At 49.2% G+C, this 12,819-nt stretch overlaps 42 non-coding genes across 42 annotated transcripts; all 42 read left to right on the plus strand.

Moving 5' to 3' along the window:
* Positions 1 to 246: 246 nt before the first annotated feature.
* On the plus strand, positions 247 to 318 carry trnap-agg (transfer RNA proline (anticodon AGG)). Its single transcript has one exon. It is a non-coding gene; the product is annotated as a tRNA-Pro (tRNA).
* Positions 319 to 488: 170 nt separating this feature from the next.
* Positions 489 to 560, plus strand: trnap-agg (transfer RNA proline (anticodon AGG)). The gene has a single exon. It is a non-coding gene; the product is annotated as a tRNA-Pro (tRNA).
* A 170-nt stretch (positions 561 to 730) lies between these two features.
* On the plus strand, positions 731 to 802 carry trnap-agg (transfer RNA proline (anticodon AGG)). The gene has a single exon. It is a non-coding gene; the product is annotated as a tRNA-Pro (tRNA).
* A 189-nt stretch (positions 803 to 991) lies between these two features.
* Positions 992 to 1,063, plus strand: trnap-cgg (transfer RNA proline (anticodon CGG)). The gene has a single exon. It is a non-coding gene; the product is annotated as a tRNA-Pro (tRNA).
* Positions 1,064 to 1,236: 173 nt separating this feature from the next.
* On the plus strand, positions 1,237 to 1,308 carry trnap-ugg (transfer RNA proline (anticodon UGG)). Its single transcript has one exon. It is a non-coding gene; the product is annotated as a tRNA-Pro (tRNA).
* Positions 1,309 to 1,598: 290 nt separating this feature from the next.
* On the plus strand, positions 1,599 to 1,670 carry trnap-agg (transfer RNA proline (anticodon AGG)). Its single transcript has one exon. It is a non-coding gene; the product is annotated as a tRNA-Pro (tRNA).
* A 412-nt stretch (positions 1,671 to 2,082) lies between these two features.
* On the plus strand, positions 2,083 to 2,154 carry trnap-agg (transfer RNA proline (anticodon AGG)). Its single transcript has one exon. It is a non-coding gene; the product is annotated as a tRNA-Pro (tRNA).
* Positions 2,155 to 2,343: 189 nt separating this feature from the next.
* On the plus strand, positions 2,344 to 2,415 carry trnap-cgg (transfer RNA proline (anticodon CGG)). Its single transcript has one exon. It is a non-coding gene; the product is annotated as a tRNA-Pro (tRNA).
* A 173-nt stretch (positions 2,416 to 2,588) lies between these two features.
* Positions 2,589 to 2,660, plus strand: trnap-ugg (transfer RNA proline (anticodon UGG)). Its single transcript has one exon. It is a non-coding gene; the product is annotated as a tRNA-Pro (tRNA).
* A 290-nt stretch (positions 2,661 to 2,950) lies between these two features.
* Positions 2,951 to 3,022, plus strand: trnap-agg (transfer RNA proline (anticodon AGG)). Its single transcript has one exon. It is a non-coding gene; the product is annotated as a tRNA-Pro (tRNA).
* A 170-nt stretch (positions 3,023 to 3,192) lies between these two features.
* trnaa-agc (transfer RNA alanine (anticodon AGC)) lies at positions 3,193 to 3,264 on the plus strand. Its single transcript has one exon. It is a non-coding gene; the product is annotated as a tRNA-Ala (tRNA).
* Positions 3,265 to 3,434: 170 nt separating this feature from the next.
* Positions 3,435 to 3,506, plus strand: trnap-agg (transfer RNA proline (anticodon AGG)). Its single transcript has one exon. It is a non-coding gene; the product is annotated as a tRNA-Pro (tRNA).
* Positions 3,507 to 3,938: 432 nt separating this feature from the next.
* Positions 3,939 to 4,010, plus strand: trnap-ugg (transfer RNA proline (anticodon UGG)). Its single transcript has one exon. It is a non-coding gene; the product is annotated as a tRNA-Pro (tRNA).
* Positions 4,011 to 4,363: 353 nt separating this feature from the next.
* Positions 4,364 to 4,435, plus strand: trnap-agg (transfer RNA proline (anticodon AGG)). The gene has a single exon. It is a non-coding gene; the product is annotated as a tRNA-Pro (tRNA).
* A 170-nt stretch (positions 4,436 to 4,605) lies between these two features.
* On the plus strand, positions 4,606 to 4,677 carry trnap-agg (transfer RNA proline (anticodon AGG)). Its single transcript has one exon. It is a non-coding gene; the product is annotated as a tRNA-Pro (tRNA).
* A 189-nt stretch (positions 4,678 to 4,866) lies between these two features.
* trnap-cgg (transfer RNA proline (anticodon CGG)) lies at positions 4,867 to 4,938 on the plus strand. The gene has a single exon. It is a non-coding gene; the product is annotated as a tRNA-Pro (tRNA).
* Positions 4,939 to 5,111: 173 nt separating this feature from the next.
* Positions 5,112 to 5,183, plus strand: trnap-ugg (transfer RNA proline (anticodon UGG)). Its single transcript has one exon. It is a non-coding gene; the product is annotated as a tRNA-Pro (tRNA).
* Positions 5,184 to 5,473: 290 nt separating this feature from the next.
* trnap-agg (transfer RNA proline (anticodon AGG)) lies at positions 5,474 to 5,545 on the plus strand. The gene has a single exon. It is a non-coding gene; the product is annotated as a tRNA-Pro (tRNA).
* Positions 5,546 to 5,715: 170 nt separating this feature from the next.
* On the plus strand, positions 5,716 to 5,787 carry trnap-agg (transfer RNA proline (anticodon AGG)). The gene has a single exon. It is a non-coding gene; the product is annotated as a tRNA-Pro (tRNA).
* Positions 5,788 to 5,957: 170 nt separating this feature from the next.
* Positions 5,958 to 6,029, plus strand: trnap-agg (transfer RNA proline (anticodon AGG)). Its single transcript has one exon. It is a non-coding gene; the product is annotated as a tRNA-Pro (tRNA).
* Positions 6,030 to 6,218: 189 nt separating this feature from the next.
* On the plus strand, positions 6,219 to 6,290 carry trnap-cgg (transfer RNA proline (anticodon CGG)). Its single transcript has one exon. It is a non-coding gene; the product is annotated as a tRNA-Pro (tRNA).
* Positions 6,291 to 6,463: 173 nt separating this feature from the next.
* Positions 6,464 to 6,535, plus strand: trnap-ugg (transfer RNA proline (anticodon UGG)). Its single transcript has one exon. It is a non-coding gene; the product is annotated as a tRNA-Pro (tRNA).
* A 290-nt stretch (positions 6,536 to 6,825) lies between these two features.
* trnap-agg (transfer RNA proline (anticodon AGG)) lies at positions 6,826 to 6,897 on the plus strand. The gene has a single exon. It is a non-coding gene; the product is annotated as a tRNA-Pro (tRNA).
* Positions 6,898 to 7,067: 170 nt separating this feature from the next.
* On the plus strand, positions 7,068 to 7,139 carry trnaa-agc (transfer RNA alanine (anticodon AGC)). Its single transcript has one exon. It is a non-coding gene; the product is annotated as a tRNA-Ala (tRNA).
* A 170-nt stretch (positions 7,140 to 7,309) lies between these two features.
* trnap-agg (transfer RNA proline (anticodon AGG)) lies at positions 7,310 to 7,381 on the plus strand. The gene has a single exon. It is a non-coding gene; the product is annotated as a tRNA-Pro (tRNA).
* Positions 7,382 to 7,813: 432 nt separating this feature from the next.
* On the plus strand, positions 7,814 to 7,885 carry trnap-ugg (transfer RNA proline (anticodon UGG)). The gene has a single exon. It is a non-coding gene; the product is annotated as a tRNA-Pro (tRNA).
* Positions 7,886 to 8,175: 290 nt separating this feature from the next.
* On the plus strand, positions 8,176 to 8,247 carry trnap-agg (transfer RNA proline (anticodon AGG)). The gene has a single exon. It is a non-coding gene; the product is annotated as a tRNA-Pro (tRNA).
* Positions 8,248 to 8,417: 170 nt separating this feature from the next.
* Positions 8,418 to 8,489, plus strand: trnap-agg (transfer RNA proline (anticodon AGG)). The gene has a single exon. It is a non-coding gene; the product is annotated as a tRNA-Pro (tRNA).
* A 170-nt stretch (positions 8,490 to 8,659) lies between these two features.
* On the plus strand, positions 8,660 to 8,731 carry trnap-agg (transfer RNA proline (anticodon AGG)). Its single transcript has one exon. It is a non-coding gene; the product is annotated as a tRNA-Pro (tRNA).
* Positions 8,732 to 8,920: 189 nt separating this feature from the next.
* On the plus strand, positions 8,921 to 8,992 carry trnap-cgg (transfer RNA proline (anticodon CGG)). The gene has a single exon. It is a non-coding gene; the product is annotated as a tRNA-Pro (tRNA).
* A 173-nt stretch (positions 8,993 to 9,165) lies between these two features.
* On the plus strand, positions 9,166 to 9,237 carry trnap-ugg (transfer RNA proline (anticodon UGG)). The gene has a single exon. It is a non-coding gene; the product is annotated as a tRNA-Pro (tRNA).
* Positions 9,238 to 9,590: 353 nt separating this feature from the next.
* Positions 9,591 to 9,662, plus strand: trnap-agg (transfer RNA proline (anticodon AGG)). Its single transcript has one exon. It is a non-coding gene; the product is annotated as a tRNA-Pro (tRNA).
* A 535-nt stretch (positions 9,663 to 10,197) lies between these two features.
* Positions 10,198 to 10,269, plus strand: trnaa-agc (transfer RNA alanine (anticodon AGC)). The gene has a single exon. It is a non-coding gene; the product is annotated as a tRNA-Ala (tRNA).
* Positions 10,270 to 10,439: 170 nt separating this feature from the next.
* Positions 10,440 to 10,511, plus strand: trnap-agg (transfer RNA proline (anticodon AGG)). The gene has a single exon. It is a non-coding gene; the product is annotated as a tRNA-Pro (tRNA).
* A 170-nt stretch (positions 10,512 to 10,681) lies between these two features.
* On the plus strand, positions 10,682 to 10,753 carry trnap-agg (transfer RNA proline (anticodon AGG)). Its single transcript has one exon. It is a non-coding gene; the product is annotated as a tRNA-Pro (tRNA).
* Positions 10,754 to 10,942: 189 nt separating this feature from the next.
* Positions 10,943 to 11,014, plus strand: trnap-cgg (transfer RNA proline (anticodon CGG)). Its single transcript has one exon. It is a non-coding gene; the product is annotated as a tRNA-Pro (tRNA).
* A 173-nt stretch (positions 11,015 to 11,187) lies between these two features.
* On the plus strand, positions 11,188 to 11,259 carry trnap-ugg (transfer RNA proline (anticodon UGG)). Its single transcript has one exon. It is a non-coding gene; the product is annotated as a tRNA-Pro (tRNA).
* Positions 11,260 to 11,549: 290 nt separating this feature from the next.
* On the plus strand, positions 11,550 to 11,621 carry trnap-agg (transfer RNA proline (anticodon AGG)). Its single transcript has one exon. It is a non-coding gene; the product is annotated as a tRNA-Pro (tRNA).
* A 170-nt stretch (positions 11,622 to 11,791) lies between these two features.
* trnap-agg (transfer RNA proline (anticodon AGG)) lies at positions 11,792 to 11,863 on the plus strand. The gene has a single exon. It is a non-coding gene; the product is annotated as a tRNA-Pro (tRNA).
* Positions 11,864 to 12,033: 170 nt separating this feature from the next.
* trnap-agg (transfer RNA proline (anticodon AGG)) lies at positions 12,034 to 12,105 on the plus strand. The gene has a single exon. It is a non-coding gene; the product is annotated as a tRNA-Pro (tRNA).
* A 189-nt stretch (positions 12,106 to 12,294) lies between these two features.
* trnap-cgg (transfer RNA proline (anticodon CGG)) lies at positions 12,295 to 12,366 on the plus strand. Its single transcript has one exon. It is a non-coding gene; the product is annotated as a tRNA-Pro (tRNA).
* A 173-nt stretch (positions 12,367 to 12,539) lies between these two features.
* On the plus strand, positions 12,540 to 12,611 carry trnap-ugg (transfer RNA proline (anticodon UGG)). The gene has a single exon. It is a non-coding gene; the product is annotated as a tRNA-Pro (tRNA).
* Positions 12,612 to 12,819: the final 208 nt, after the last annotated feature.

Raw genomic sequence — 12,819 nt, forward strand, 5'->3', positions numbered from 1 at the left:
GCCTTTGTGCTGTGGAGATTTAGCCTCAGTTGGATGTTTATTTTTTCCCCCGTAGCCATCACATTGGGGCTTGTTGTTCTAGGGGAATGATTATCGCTTTGGGTGCGAGAGGTCCCGGGTTCAAATCCAGGACGAGCCCGCAGGCGTTATAGGTGCAATTTATTGAAATGTGTTAATTTTCAACTCTCGTCAGTGATCTAGAAAATTATGTTGTTGTTTTTTTCAACTAAATTCATAGCCAGTCAAGGCTCGTTGGTCTAGGGGTATGATTCTCGCTTAGGGTGCGAGAGGTCCCGGGTTCAAATCCCGGACGAGCCCTTCCCCACGCAAATATTTGTCATTATCATGTGCTTGTGTCAGCACTGTCTCACCTTTGCTGTACAGCATATAGCCGGCAGCTTTTCTGCAACTAAACACCACCACACCTCCCTTTCCTTTCAGATAAATATTGCTGCACAGAAGGCTCGACATAAGCTTTTGAGCAGCGTGGCTCGTTGGTCTAGGGGTATGATTTTCGCTTAGGGTGCGAGAGGTCCCGGGTTCAAATCCCGGAAGAGCCCTTTCCCACGCAACTTTCTGTCAGTATCATGTGTTTGTGTCAGCACTGTCTCTCCTTTGCTGTACAGCATGTAGCCGGCAGCTTTTCTGCAACTCAACACCACCCGACCTGCCTTTCCTTTCAGCTAAATATTGCTGCACAAAACGCTCGACAAAAGCGTTTGTGCAGCGTGGCTCGTTGGTCTAGGGGTATGATTCTCGCTTAGGGTGCGAGAGGTCCCGGGTTCAAATCCCGGACGAGCCCTCTGTTCTGTGAAACTCTGCAACTTTTGCTGCTAGCTGCCACCGGTGAACTGCTGCAGTTTGTTACCCAGGACTTACTTTAGGAAATGTTGATGCGCAGTGGAACCAAGCTGAAATATTGGTCTTCCCTGCAGACCACTCTAAATATTTGTGTGAAGAAAGGCACCGAATAAAAGGTACCCTTGGCCCAGGCTCGTTGGTCTAGGGGTATGATTCTTGCTTCGGGTGCGAGAGGTCCCGGGTTCAACTCCCGGACGAGCCCTTCTTTCCGAAAGAAACGACAGACTTCACTGCAAGAATCGACGCTAACGAAACAAACAAAGACGAAACTCTTTTGTTAGCATTGAAGGAAAAGAGCCAATTATAAACCAGATTTTTTACTTGCTCAGGCCTGCAATGGGTCCTGACCAAATAAGTCCCAGGAGAGCACTCAGCGGCTCGTTGGTCTAGGGGTATGATTCTCGCTTTGGGTGCGAGAGGTCCCGGGTTCAAATCCCGGACGAGCCCTTTTGTGCTTCCTCACCAATTCTTTGTCGGCCTCACTGTCTAACACCTTTGTGCTGTGGAGATTTAGCCTCAGTTGGATGTTTATTTTTTCCCCCGTAGCCATCACATTGGGGCTTGTTGTTCTAGGGGAATGATTATCGCTTTGGGTGCGAGAGGTCCCGGGTTCAAATCCAGGACGAGCCCGCAGGCGTTATAGGTGCAATTTATTGAAATGTGTTAATTTTCAACTCTCGTCAGTGATCTAGAAAATTATGTTGTTGTTTTTTTCAACTAAATTCATAGCCAGTCAAGGCTCGTTGGTCTAGGGGTATGATTCTCGCTTAGGGTGCGACAGGTCCCGGGTTCAAATCCCGGACGAGCCCTTCCCCACGCAAATATTTGTCATTATCATGTGCTTGTGTCAGCACTGTCTCACCTTTGCTGTACAGCATATAGCCGGCAGCTTTTCTGCAACTAAACACCACCACACCTCCCTTTCCTTTCAGATAAATATTGCTGCACAGAAGGCTCGACATAAGCTTTTGAGCAGCGTGGCTCGTTGGTCTAGGGGTATGATTTTCGCTTAGGGTGCGAGAGGTCCCGGGTTCAAATCCCAGAAGAGCCCTTTCCCACGCAACTTTCTGTCAGTATCATGTGTTTGTGTCAGCACTGTCTCTCCTTTGCTGTACAGCATGTAGCCGGCAGCTTTTCTGCAACTCAACACCACCCGACCTGCCTTTCCTTTCAGCTAAATATTGCTGCACAAAACGCTCGACAAAAGCGTTTGTGCAGCGTGGCTCGTTGGTCTAGGGGTATGATTCTCGCTTAGGGTGCGAGAGGTCCCGGGTTCAAATCCCGGACGAGCCCTCTGTTCTGTGAAACTCTGCAACTTTTGCTGCTAGCTGCCACCGGTGAACTGCTGCAGTTTGTTACCCAGGACTTACTTTAGGAAATGTTGATGCGCAGTGGAACCAAGCTGAAATATTGGTCTTCCCTGCAGACCACTCTAAATATTTGTGTGAAGAAAGGCACCGAATAAAAGGTACCCTCGGCCCAGGCTCGTTGGTCTAGGGGTATGATTCTTGCTTCGGGTGCGAGAGGTCCCGGGTTCAACTCCCGGACGAGCCCTTCTTTCCGAAAGAAACGACAGACTTCACTGCAAGAATCGACGCTAACGAAACAAACAAAGACGAAACTCTTTTGTTAGCATTGAAGGAAAAGAGCCAATTTTGAACCAGATTTTTTACTTGCTCAGGCCTGCAAGGGGTCCTGACCAAATAAGACCCAGGAGAGCACTCAGCGGCTCGTTGGTCTAGGGGTATGATTCTCGCTTTGGGTGCGAGAGGTCCCGGGTTCAAATCCCGGACGAGCCCTTTTGTGCTTCCTCACCAATTCTTTGTCGGCCTCACTGTCTAACGCCTTTGTGCTGTGGAGATTTAGCCTCAGTTGGATGTTTATTTTTTCCCCCGTAGCCATCACATTGGGGCTTGTTGTTCTAGGGGAATGATTATCGCTTTGGGTGCGAGAGGTCCCGGGTTCAAATCCAGGACGAGCCCGCAGGCGTTATAGGTGCATTTCATTGAAATGTGTTAATTTTCAACTCTCGTCAGTGATCTAGAAAAATATGTTGTTGTTTTTTTCAACTAAATTCATAGCCAGTCAAGGCTCGTTGGTCTAGGGGTATGATTCTCGCTTAGGGTGCGAGAGGTCCCGGGTTCAAATCCCGGACGAGCCCTTCCCCACGCAAATATTTGTCATTATCATGTGCTTGTGTCAGCACTGTCTCACCTTTGCTGTACAGCATATAGCCGGCAGCTTTTTTGCAACTAAACACCACCACACCTCCCTTTCCTTTCAGATAAATATTGCTGCACAGAAGGCTCGACATAAGCTTTTGAGCAGCGTGGCTCGTTGGTCTAGGGGTATGATTCTCGCTTAGCGTGCGAGAGGTCCCGGGTTCAAATCCCGGAAGAGCCCTTTCCCACGCAACTTTCTGTCAGTATCATGTGTTTGTGTTCGCACTGTCTCTCCTTTGCTGTACAGCATGTAGCCGGCAGCTTTTCTGCAACTCAACACCACCCGACCTGCCTTTCCTTTCAGCTAAATATTGCTGCACAAAACGCTCGACAAAAGCGTTTGTGCAGCGTGGCTCGTTGGTCTAGGGGTATGATTCTCGCTTAGGGTGCGAGAGGTCCCGGGTTCAAATCCCGGACGAGCCCTCTGTTCTGTGAAACTCTGCAACTTTTGCTGCTAGCTGCCACCGGTGAACTGCTGCAGTTTGTTACCCAGGACTTACTTTAGGAAATGTTGATGCGCAGTGGAACCAAGCTGAAATATTGGTCTTCCCTGCAGACCACTCTAAATATTTGTGTGAAGAAAGGCACCGAATAAAAGGTACCCTTGGCCTTGGCTCGTTGGTCTAGGGGTATGATTCTCGCTTTGGGTGCGAGAGGTCCCGGGTTCAAATCCGTAGAGCCCTTCTTTCCGAAAGTAACGCCAGACTTCACTGCAAGAATCGACGCTAACGAAACAAACAAAGACGAAACTCTTTTGTTAGCATTGAAGGAAAAGAGCCAATTATAAACCAGATTTTTTACTTGCTCAGTCCTGCAATGGGTCCTGACCAAATAAGTCCCAGGAGAGCACTCAGCGGCTCGTTGGTCTAGGGGTATGATTCTCGCTTTGGGTGCGAGAGGTCCCGGGTTCAAATCCCGGACGAGCCCTTTTGTGCTTCCTCACCAATTCTTTGTCGGCCTCACTTTCTAACGCCTTTGTGCTGTGGAGATTTAGCCTCAGTTGGATGTTTATTTTTTCCCCCGTAGCCATCACATTGGGGCTTGTTGTTCTAGGGGAATGATTATCGCTTTGGGTGCGAGAGGTCCCGGGTTCAAATCCCGGACGAGCCCTTCCCCACGCAAATATTTGTCATTATCATGTGCTTGTGTCAGCACTGTCTCACCTTTGCTGTACAGCATATAGCCGGCAGCTTTTCTGCAACTAAACACCACCACACCTCCCTTTCCTTTCAGATAAATATTGCTGCACAGAAGGCTCGACATAAGCTTTTGAGCAGCGTGGCTCGTTGGTCTAGGGGTATGATTTTCGCTTAGGGTGCGAGAGGTCCCGGGTTCAAATCCCGGAAGAGCCCTTTCCCACGCAACTTTCTGTCAGTATCATGTGTTTGTGTCAGCACTGTCTCTCCTTTGCTGTACAGCATGTAGCCGGCAGCTTTTCTGCAACTCAACACCACCCGACCTGCCTTTCCTTTCAGCTAAATATTGCTGCACAAAACGCTCGACAAAAGCTTTTGTGCAGCGTGGCTCGTTGGTCTAGGGGTATGATTCTCGCTTAGGGTGCGAGAGGTCCCGGGTTCAAATCCCGGACGAGCCCTCTGTTCTGTGAAACTCTGCAACTTTTGCTGCTAGCTGCCACCGGTGAACTGCTGCAGTTTGTTACCCAGGACTAACTTTAGGAAATGTTGATGCGCAGTGGAACCAAGCTGAAATATTGGTCTTCCCTGCAGACCACTCTAAATATTTGTGTGAAGAAAGGCACCGAATAAAAGGTACCCTTGGCCCTGGCTCGTTGGTCTAGGGGTATGATTCTCGCTTCGGGTGCGGGAGGTCCCGGGTTCAACTCCCGGACGAGCCCTTCTTTCCGAAAGAAACGCCAGACTTCACTGCAAGAATCGACGCTAACGAAACAAACAAAGACGAAACTCTTTTGTTAGCATTGAAGGAAAAGAGCCAATTATAAACCAGATTTTTTACTTGCTCAGGCCTGCAATGGGTCCTGACCAAATAAGTCCCAGGAGAGCACTCAGCGGCTCGTTGGTCTAGGGGTATGATTCTCGCTTTGGGTGCGAGAGGTCCCGGGTTCAAATCCCGGACGAGCCCTTTTGTGCTTCCTCACCAATTCTTTGTCGGCCTCACTGTCTAACGCCTTTGTGCTGTGGAGATTTAGCCTCAGTTGGATGTTTATTTTTTCCCCCGTAGCCATCACATTGGGGCTTGTTGTTCTAGGGGAATGATTATCGCTTTGGGTGCGAGAGGTCCCGGGTTCAAATCCAGGACGAGCCCGCAGGCGTTATAGGTGCAATTTATTGAAATGTGTTAATTTTCAACTCTCGTCAGTGATCTAGAAAATTATGTTGTTGTTTTTTTCAACTAAATTCATAGCCAGTCAAGGCTCGTTGGTCTAGGGGTATGATTCTCGCTTAGGGTGCGAGAGGTCCCGGGTTCAAATCCCGGACGAGCCCTTCCCCACGCAAATATTTGTCATTATCATGTGCTTGTGTCAGCACTGTCTCACCTTTGCTGTACAGCATATAGCCGGCAGCTTTTCTGCAACTAAACACCACCACACCTCCCTTTCCTTTCAGATAAATATTGCTGCACAGAAGGCTCGACATAAGCTTTTGAGCAGCGTGGCTCGTTGGTCTAGGGGTATGATTTTCGCTTAGGGTGCGAGAGGTCCCGGGTTCAAATCCCGGAAGAGCCCTTTCCCACGCAACTTTCTGTCAGTATCATGTGTTTGTGTCAGCACTGTCTCTCCTTTGCTGTACAGCATGTAGCCGGCAGCTTTTCTGCAACTCAACACCACCCGACCTGCCTTTCCTTTCAGCTAAATATTGCTGCACAAAACGCTCGACAAAAGCGTTTGTGCAGCGTGGCTCGTTGGTCTAGGGGTATGATTCTCGCTTAGGGTGCGAGAGGTCCCGGGTTCAAATCCCGGACGAGCCCTCTGTTCTGTGAAACTCTGCAACTTTTGCTGCTAGCTGCCACCGGTGAACTGCTGCAGTTTGTTACCCAGGACTTACTTTAGGAAATGTTGATGCGCAGTGGAACCAAGCTGAAATATTGGTCTTCCCTGCAGACCACTCTAAATATTTGTGTGAAGAAAGGCACCGAATAAAAGGTACCCTTGGCCCAGGCTCGTTGGTCTAGGGGTATGATTCTTGCTTCGGGTGCGAGAGGTCCCGGGTTCAACTCCCGGACGAGCCCTTCTTTCCGAAAGAAACGACAGACTTCACTGCAAGAATCGACGCTAACGAAACAAACAAAGACGAAACTCTTTTGTTAGCATTGAAGGAAAAGAGCCAATTTTGAACCAGATTTTTTACTTGCTCAGGCCTGCAAGGGGTCCTGACCAAATAAGACCCAGGAGAGCACTCAGCGGCTCGTTGGTCTAGGGGTATGATTCTTGCTTTGGGTGCGAGAGGTCCCGGGTTCAAATCCCGGACGAGCCCTTTTGTGCTTCCTCACCAATTCTTTGTCGGCCTCACTGTCTAACGCCTTTGTGCTGTGGAGATTTAGCCTCAGTTGGATGTTTATTTTTTCCCCCATAGCCATCACATTGGGGCTTGTTGTTCTAGGGGAATGATTATCGCTTTGGGTGCGAGAGGTCCCGGGTTCAAATCCAGGACGAGCCCGCAGGCGTTATAGGTGCATTTCATTGAAATGTGTTAATTTTCAACTCTCGTCAGTGATCTAGAAAAATATGTTGTTGTTTTTTTCAACTAAATTCATAGCCAGTCAAGGCTCGTTGGTCTAGGGGTATGATTCTCGCTTAGGGTGCGAGAGGTCCCGGGTTCAAATCCCGGACGAGCCCTTCCCCACGCAAATATTTGTCATTATCATGTGCTTGTGTCAGCACTGTCTCACCTTTGCTGTACAGCATATAGCCGGCAGCTTTTTTGCAACTAAACACCACCACACCTCCCTTTCCTTTCAGATAAATATTGCTGCACAGAAGGCTCGACATAAGCTTTTGAGCAGCGTGGCTCGTTGGTCTAGGGGTATGATTCTCGCTTAGCGTGCGAGAGGTCCCGGGTTCAAATCCCGGAAGAGCCCTTTCCCACGCAACTTTCTGTCAGTATCATGTGTTTGTGTTCGCACTGTCTCTCCTTTGCTGTACAGCATGTAGCCGGCAGCTTTTCTGCAACTCAACACCACCCGACCTGCCTTTCCTTTCAGCTAAATATTGCTGCACAAAACGCTCGACAAAAGCGTTTGTGCAGCGTGGCTCGTTGGTCTAGGGGTATGATTCTCGCTTAGGGTGCGAGAGGTCCCGGGTTCAAATCCCGGACGAGCCCTCTGTTCTGTGAAACTCTGCAACTTTTGCTGCTAGCTGCCACCGGTGAACTGCTGCAGTTTGTTACCCAGGACTTACTTTAGGAAATGTTGATGCGCAGTGGAACCAAGCTGAAATATTGGTCTTCCCTGCAGACCACTCTAAATATTTGTGTGAAGAAAGGCACCGAATAAAAGGTACCCTTGGCCTTGGCTCGTTGGTCTAGGGGTATGATTCTCGCTTTGGGTGCGAGAGGTCCCGGGTTCAAATCCGTAGAGCCCTTCTTTCCGAAAGTAACGCCAGACTTCACTGCAAGAATCGACGCTAACGAAACAAACAAAGACGAAACTCTTTTGTTAGCATTGAAGGAAAAGAGCCAATTATAAACCAGATTTTTTACTTGCTCAGGCCTGCAATGGGTCCTGACCAAATAAGTCCCAGGAGAGCACTCAGCGGCTCGTTGGTCTAGGGGTATGATTCTCGCTTTGGGTGCGAGAGGTCCCGGGTTCAAATCCCGGACGAGCCCTTTTGTGCTTCCTCACCAATTCTTTGTCGGCCTCACTTTCTAACGCCTTTGTGCTGTGGAGATTTAGCCTCAGTTGGATGTTTATTTTTTCCCCCGTAGCCATCACATTGGGGCTTGTTGTTCTAGGGGAATGATTATCGCTTTGGGTGCGAGAGGTCCCGGGTTCAAATCCAGGACGAGCCCGCAGGCGTTATAGGTGCAATTTATTGAAATGTGTTAATTTTCAACTCTCGTCAGTGATCTAGAAAATTATGTTGTTGTTTTTTTCAACTAAATTCATAGCCAGTCAAGGCTCGTTGGTCTAGGGGTATGATTCTCGCTTAGGGTGCGAGAGGTCCCGGGTTCAAATCCCGGACGAGCCCTTCCCCACGCAAATATTTGTCATTATCATGTGCTTGTGTCAGCACTGTCTCACCTTTGCTGTACAGCATATAGCCGGCAGCTTTTCTGCAACTAAACACCACCACACCTCCCTTTCCTTTCAGATAAATATTGCTGCACAGAAGGCTCGACATAAGCTTTTGAGCAGCGTGGCTCGTTGGTCTAGGGGTATGATTTTCGCTTAGGGTGCGAGAGGTCCCGGGTTCAAATCCCGGAAGAGCCCTTTCCCACGCAACTTTCTGTCAGTATCATGTGTTTGTGTCAGCACTGTCTCTCCTTTGCTGTACAGCATGTAGCCGGCAGCTTTTCTGCAACTCAACACCACCCGACCTGCCTTTCCTTTCAGCTAAATATTGCTGCACAAAACGCTCGACAAAAGCTTTTGTGCAGCGTGGCTCGTTGGTCTAGGGGTATGATTCTCGCTTAGGGTGCGAGAGGTCCCGGGTTCAAATCCCGGACGAGCCCTCTGTTCTGTGAAACTCTGCAACTTTTGCTGCTAGCTGCCACCGGTGAACTGCTGCAGTTTGTTACCCAGGACTAACTTTAGGAAATGTTGATGCGCAGTGGAACCAAGCTGAAATATTGGTCTTCCCTGCAGACCACTCTAAATATTTGTGTGAAGAAAGGCACCGAATAAAAGGTACCCTTGGCCCTGGCTCGTTGGTCTAGGGGTATGATTCTCGCTTCGGGTGCGGGAGGTCCCGGGTTCAACTCCCGGACGAGCCCTTCTTTCCGAAAGAAACGCCAGACTTCACTGCAAGAATCGACGCTAACGAAACAAACAAAGACGAAACTTTTTTGTTAGCATTGAAGGAAAAGAGCCAATTTTGAACCAGATTTTTTACTTGCTCAGGCCTGCAAGGGGTCCTGACCAAATAAGACCCAGGAGAGCACTCAGCGGCTCGTTGGTCTAGGGGTATGATTCTCGCTTTGGGTGCGAGAGGTCCCGGGTTCAAATCCCGGACGAGCCCTTTTGTGCTTCCTCACCAATTCTTTGTCGGCCTCACTGTCTAAAGCCTTTGTGCTGTGGAGATTTAGCCTCAGTTGGATGTTTATTTTTTCCCCCGTAGCCATCACATTGGGGCTTGTTGTTCTAGGGGAATGATTATCGCTTTGGGTGCGAGAGGTCCCGGGTTCAAATCCCGGAAGAGCCCTTTCCCACGCAACTTTCTGTCAGTATCATGTGTTTGTGTCAGCACTGTCTCTCCTTTGCTGTACAGCATGTAGCCGGCAGCTTTTCTGCAACTCAACACCACCCGACCTGCCTTTCCTTTCAGCTAAATATTGCTGCACAAAACGCTCGACAAAAGAGTTTGTGCAGCGTGGCTCGTTGGTCTAGGGGTATGATTCTCGCTTAGGGTGCGAGAGGTCCCGGGTTCAACTCCCGGACGAGCCCTTCTTTCCGAAAGAAACGCCAGACTTCACTGCAAGAATCGACGCTAACGAAACAAACAAAGACGAAACTTTTTTGTTAGCATTGAAGGAAAAGAGCCAATTTTGAACCAGATTTTTTACTTGCTCAGGCCTGCAAGGGGTCCTGACCAAATAAGACCCAGGAGAGCACTCAGCGACTCGTTGGTCTAGGGGTATGATTCTCGCTTTGGGTGCGAGAGGTCCCGGGTTCAAATCCCGGACGAACCCTTTTGTGCTTCCTCACCAATTCTTTGTCGGCCTCACTGTCTAACGCCTTTGTGCTGTGGAGATTTAGCCTCAGTTGGATGTTTATTTTTTCCCCCGTAGCCATCACATTGGGGCTTGTTGTTCTAGGGGAATGATTATCGCTTTGGGTGCGAGAGGTCCCGGGTCAAAATCCAGGACGAGCCCGCAGGCGTTATAGGTGCATTTCATTGAAATGTGTTAATTTTCAACTCTCGTCAGTGATCTAGAAAATTATGTTGTTGTTTTTTTCAACTAAATTCATAGCCAGTCAAGGCTCGTTGGTCTAGGGGTATGATTCTCGCTTAGCGTGCGAGAGGTCCCGGGTTCAAATCCCGGACGAGCCCTTCCCCACCGAAATATTTGTCATTATCATGTGCTTGTGTCAGCACTGTCTCACCTTTGCTGTACAGCATATAGCCGGCAGCTTTTCTGCAACTAAACACCACCACACCTCCCTTTCCTTTCAGATAAATATTGCTGCACAGAAGGCTCGACATAAGCTTTTGAGCAGCGTGGCTCGTTGGTCTAGGGGTATGATTCTCGCTTAGGGTGCGAGAGGTCCCGGGTTCAATTCCCGGAAGAGCCCTTTCCCACGCAACTTTCTGTCAGTATCATGTGTTTGTGTCAGCACTGTCTCTCCTTTGCTGTACAGCATGTAGCCGGCAGCTTTTCTGCAACTCAACACCACCCGACCTGCCTTTCCTTTCAGCTAAATATTGCTGCACAAAACGCTCGACAAAAGCGTTTGTGCAGCGTGGCTCGTTGGTCTAGGGGTATGATTCTCGCTTAGGGTGCGAGAGGTCCCGGTTTCAAATCCCGGACGAGCCCTCTGTTCTGTGAAACTCTGCAACTTTTGCTGCTAGCTGCCACCGGTGAACTGCTGCAGTTTGTTACCCAGGACTTACTTTAGGAAATGTTGATGCGCAGTGGAACCAAGCTGAAATATTGGTCTTCCCTGCAGACCACTCTAAATATTTGTGTGAAGAAAGGCACCGAATAAAAGGTACCCTTGGCCCAGGCTCGTTGGTCTAGGGGTATGATTCTCGCTTCGGGTGCGGGAGGTCCTGGGTTCAACTCCCGGACGAGCCCTTCTTTCCGAAAGAAACGCCAGACTTCACTGCAAGAATCGACGCTAACGAAACAAACAAAGACGAAACTTTTTTGTTAGCATTGAAGGAAAAGAGCCAATTTTGAACCAGATTTTTTACTTGCTCAGGCCTGCAAGGGGTCCTGACCAAATAAGACCCAGGAGAGCACTCAGCGGCTCGTTGGTCTAGGGGTATGATTCTCGCTTTGGGTGCGAGAGGTCCCGGGTTCAAATCCCGGACGAGCCCTTTTGTGCTTCCTCACCAATTCTTTGTCGGCCTCACTGTCTAACGCCTTTGTGCTGTGGAGATTTAGCCTCAGTTGGATGTTTATTTTTTCCCCCGTAGCCATCACATTGGGGCTTGTTGTTCTAGGGGAATGATTATCGCTTTGGGTGCGAGAGGTCCCGGGTCAAAATCCAGGACGAGCCCGCAGGCGTTATAGGTGCATTTCATTGAAATGTGTTAATTTTCAACTCTCGTCAGTGATCTAGAAAATTATGTTGTTGTTTTTTTCAACTAAATTCATAGCCAGTCAAGGCTCGTTGGTCTAGGGGTATGATTCTCGCTTAGGGTGCGAGAGGTCCCGGGTTCAAATCCCGGACGAGCCCTTCCCCACCGAAATATTTGTCATTATCATGTGCTTGTGTCAGCACTGTCTCACCTTTGCTGTACAGCATATAGCCGGCAGCTTTTCTGCAACTAAACACCACCACACCTCCCTTTCCTTTCAGATAAATATTGCTGCACAGAAGGCTCGACATAAGCTTTTGAGCAGCGTGGCTCGTTGGTCTAGGGGTATGATTCTCGCTTAGGGTGCGAGAGGTCCCGGGTTCAAATCCCGGAAGAGCCCTTTCCCACGCAACTTTCTGTCAGTATCATGTGTTTGTGTCAGCACTGTCTCTCCTTTGCTGTACAGCATGTAGCAGGCAGCTTTTCTGCAACTCAACACCACCCGACCTGCCTTTCCTTTCAGCTAAATATTGCTGCACAAAACGCTCGACAAAAGCGTTTGTGCAGCGTGGCTCGTTGGTCTAGGGGTATGATTCTCGCTTAGGGTGCGAGAGTTCCCGGTTTCAAATCCCGGACGAGCCCTCTGTTCTGTGAAACTCTGCAACTTTTGCTGCTAGCTGCCACCGGTGAACTGCTGCAGTTTGTTACCCAGGACTAACTTTAGGAAATGTTGATGCGCAGTGGAACCAAGCTGAAATATTGGTCTTCCCTGCAGACCACTCTAAATATTTGTGTGAAGAAAGGCACCGAATAAAAGGTACCCTTGGCCCTGGCTCGTTGGTCTAGGGGTATGATTCTCGCTTCGGGTGCGGGAGGTCCCGGGTTCAACTCCCGGACGAGCCCTTCTTTCCGAAAGAAACGCCAGACTTCACTGCAAGAATCGACGCTAACGAAACAAACAAAGACGAAACTTTTTTGTTAGCATTGAAGGAAAAGAGCCAATTTTGAACCAGATTTTTTACTTGCTCAGGCCTGCAAGGGGTCCTGACCAAATAAGACCCAGGAGAGCACTCAGCGGCTCGTTGGTCTAGGGGTATGATTCTCGCTTTGGGTGCGAGAGGTCCCGGGTTCAAATCCCGGACGAGCCCTTTTGTGCTTCCTCACCAATTCTTTGTCGGCCTCACTGTCTAAAGCCTTTGTGCTGTGGAGATTTAGCCTCAGTTGGATGTTTATTTTTTCCCCCGTAGCCATCACATTGGGGCTTGTTGTTCTAGGGGAATGATTATCGCTTTGGGTGCGAGAGGTCCCGGGTTCAAATCCCGGAAGAGCCCTTTCCCACGCAACTTTCTGTCAGTA

The sequence above is a fragment of the Alosa pseudoharengus genome, unplaced genomic scaffold (genome assembly GCF_046254945.1).
Source record: "Alosa pseudoharengus isolate Yale_2024_CS ecotype anadromous, Long Island Sound unplaced genomic scaffold, YU_APseudo_1.1 YU_APseudo_1.1_scf_6, whole genome shotgun sequence".
In the NCBI taxonomy this organism is placed as follows: domain Eukaryota; kingdom Metazoa; phylum Chordata; class Actinopteri; order Clupeiformes; family Clupeidae; genus Alosa; species Alosa pseudoharengus.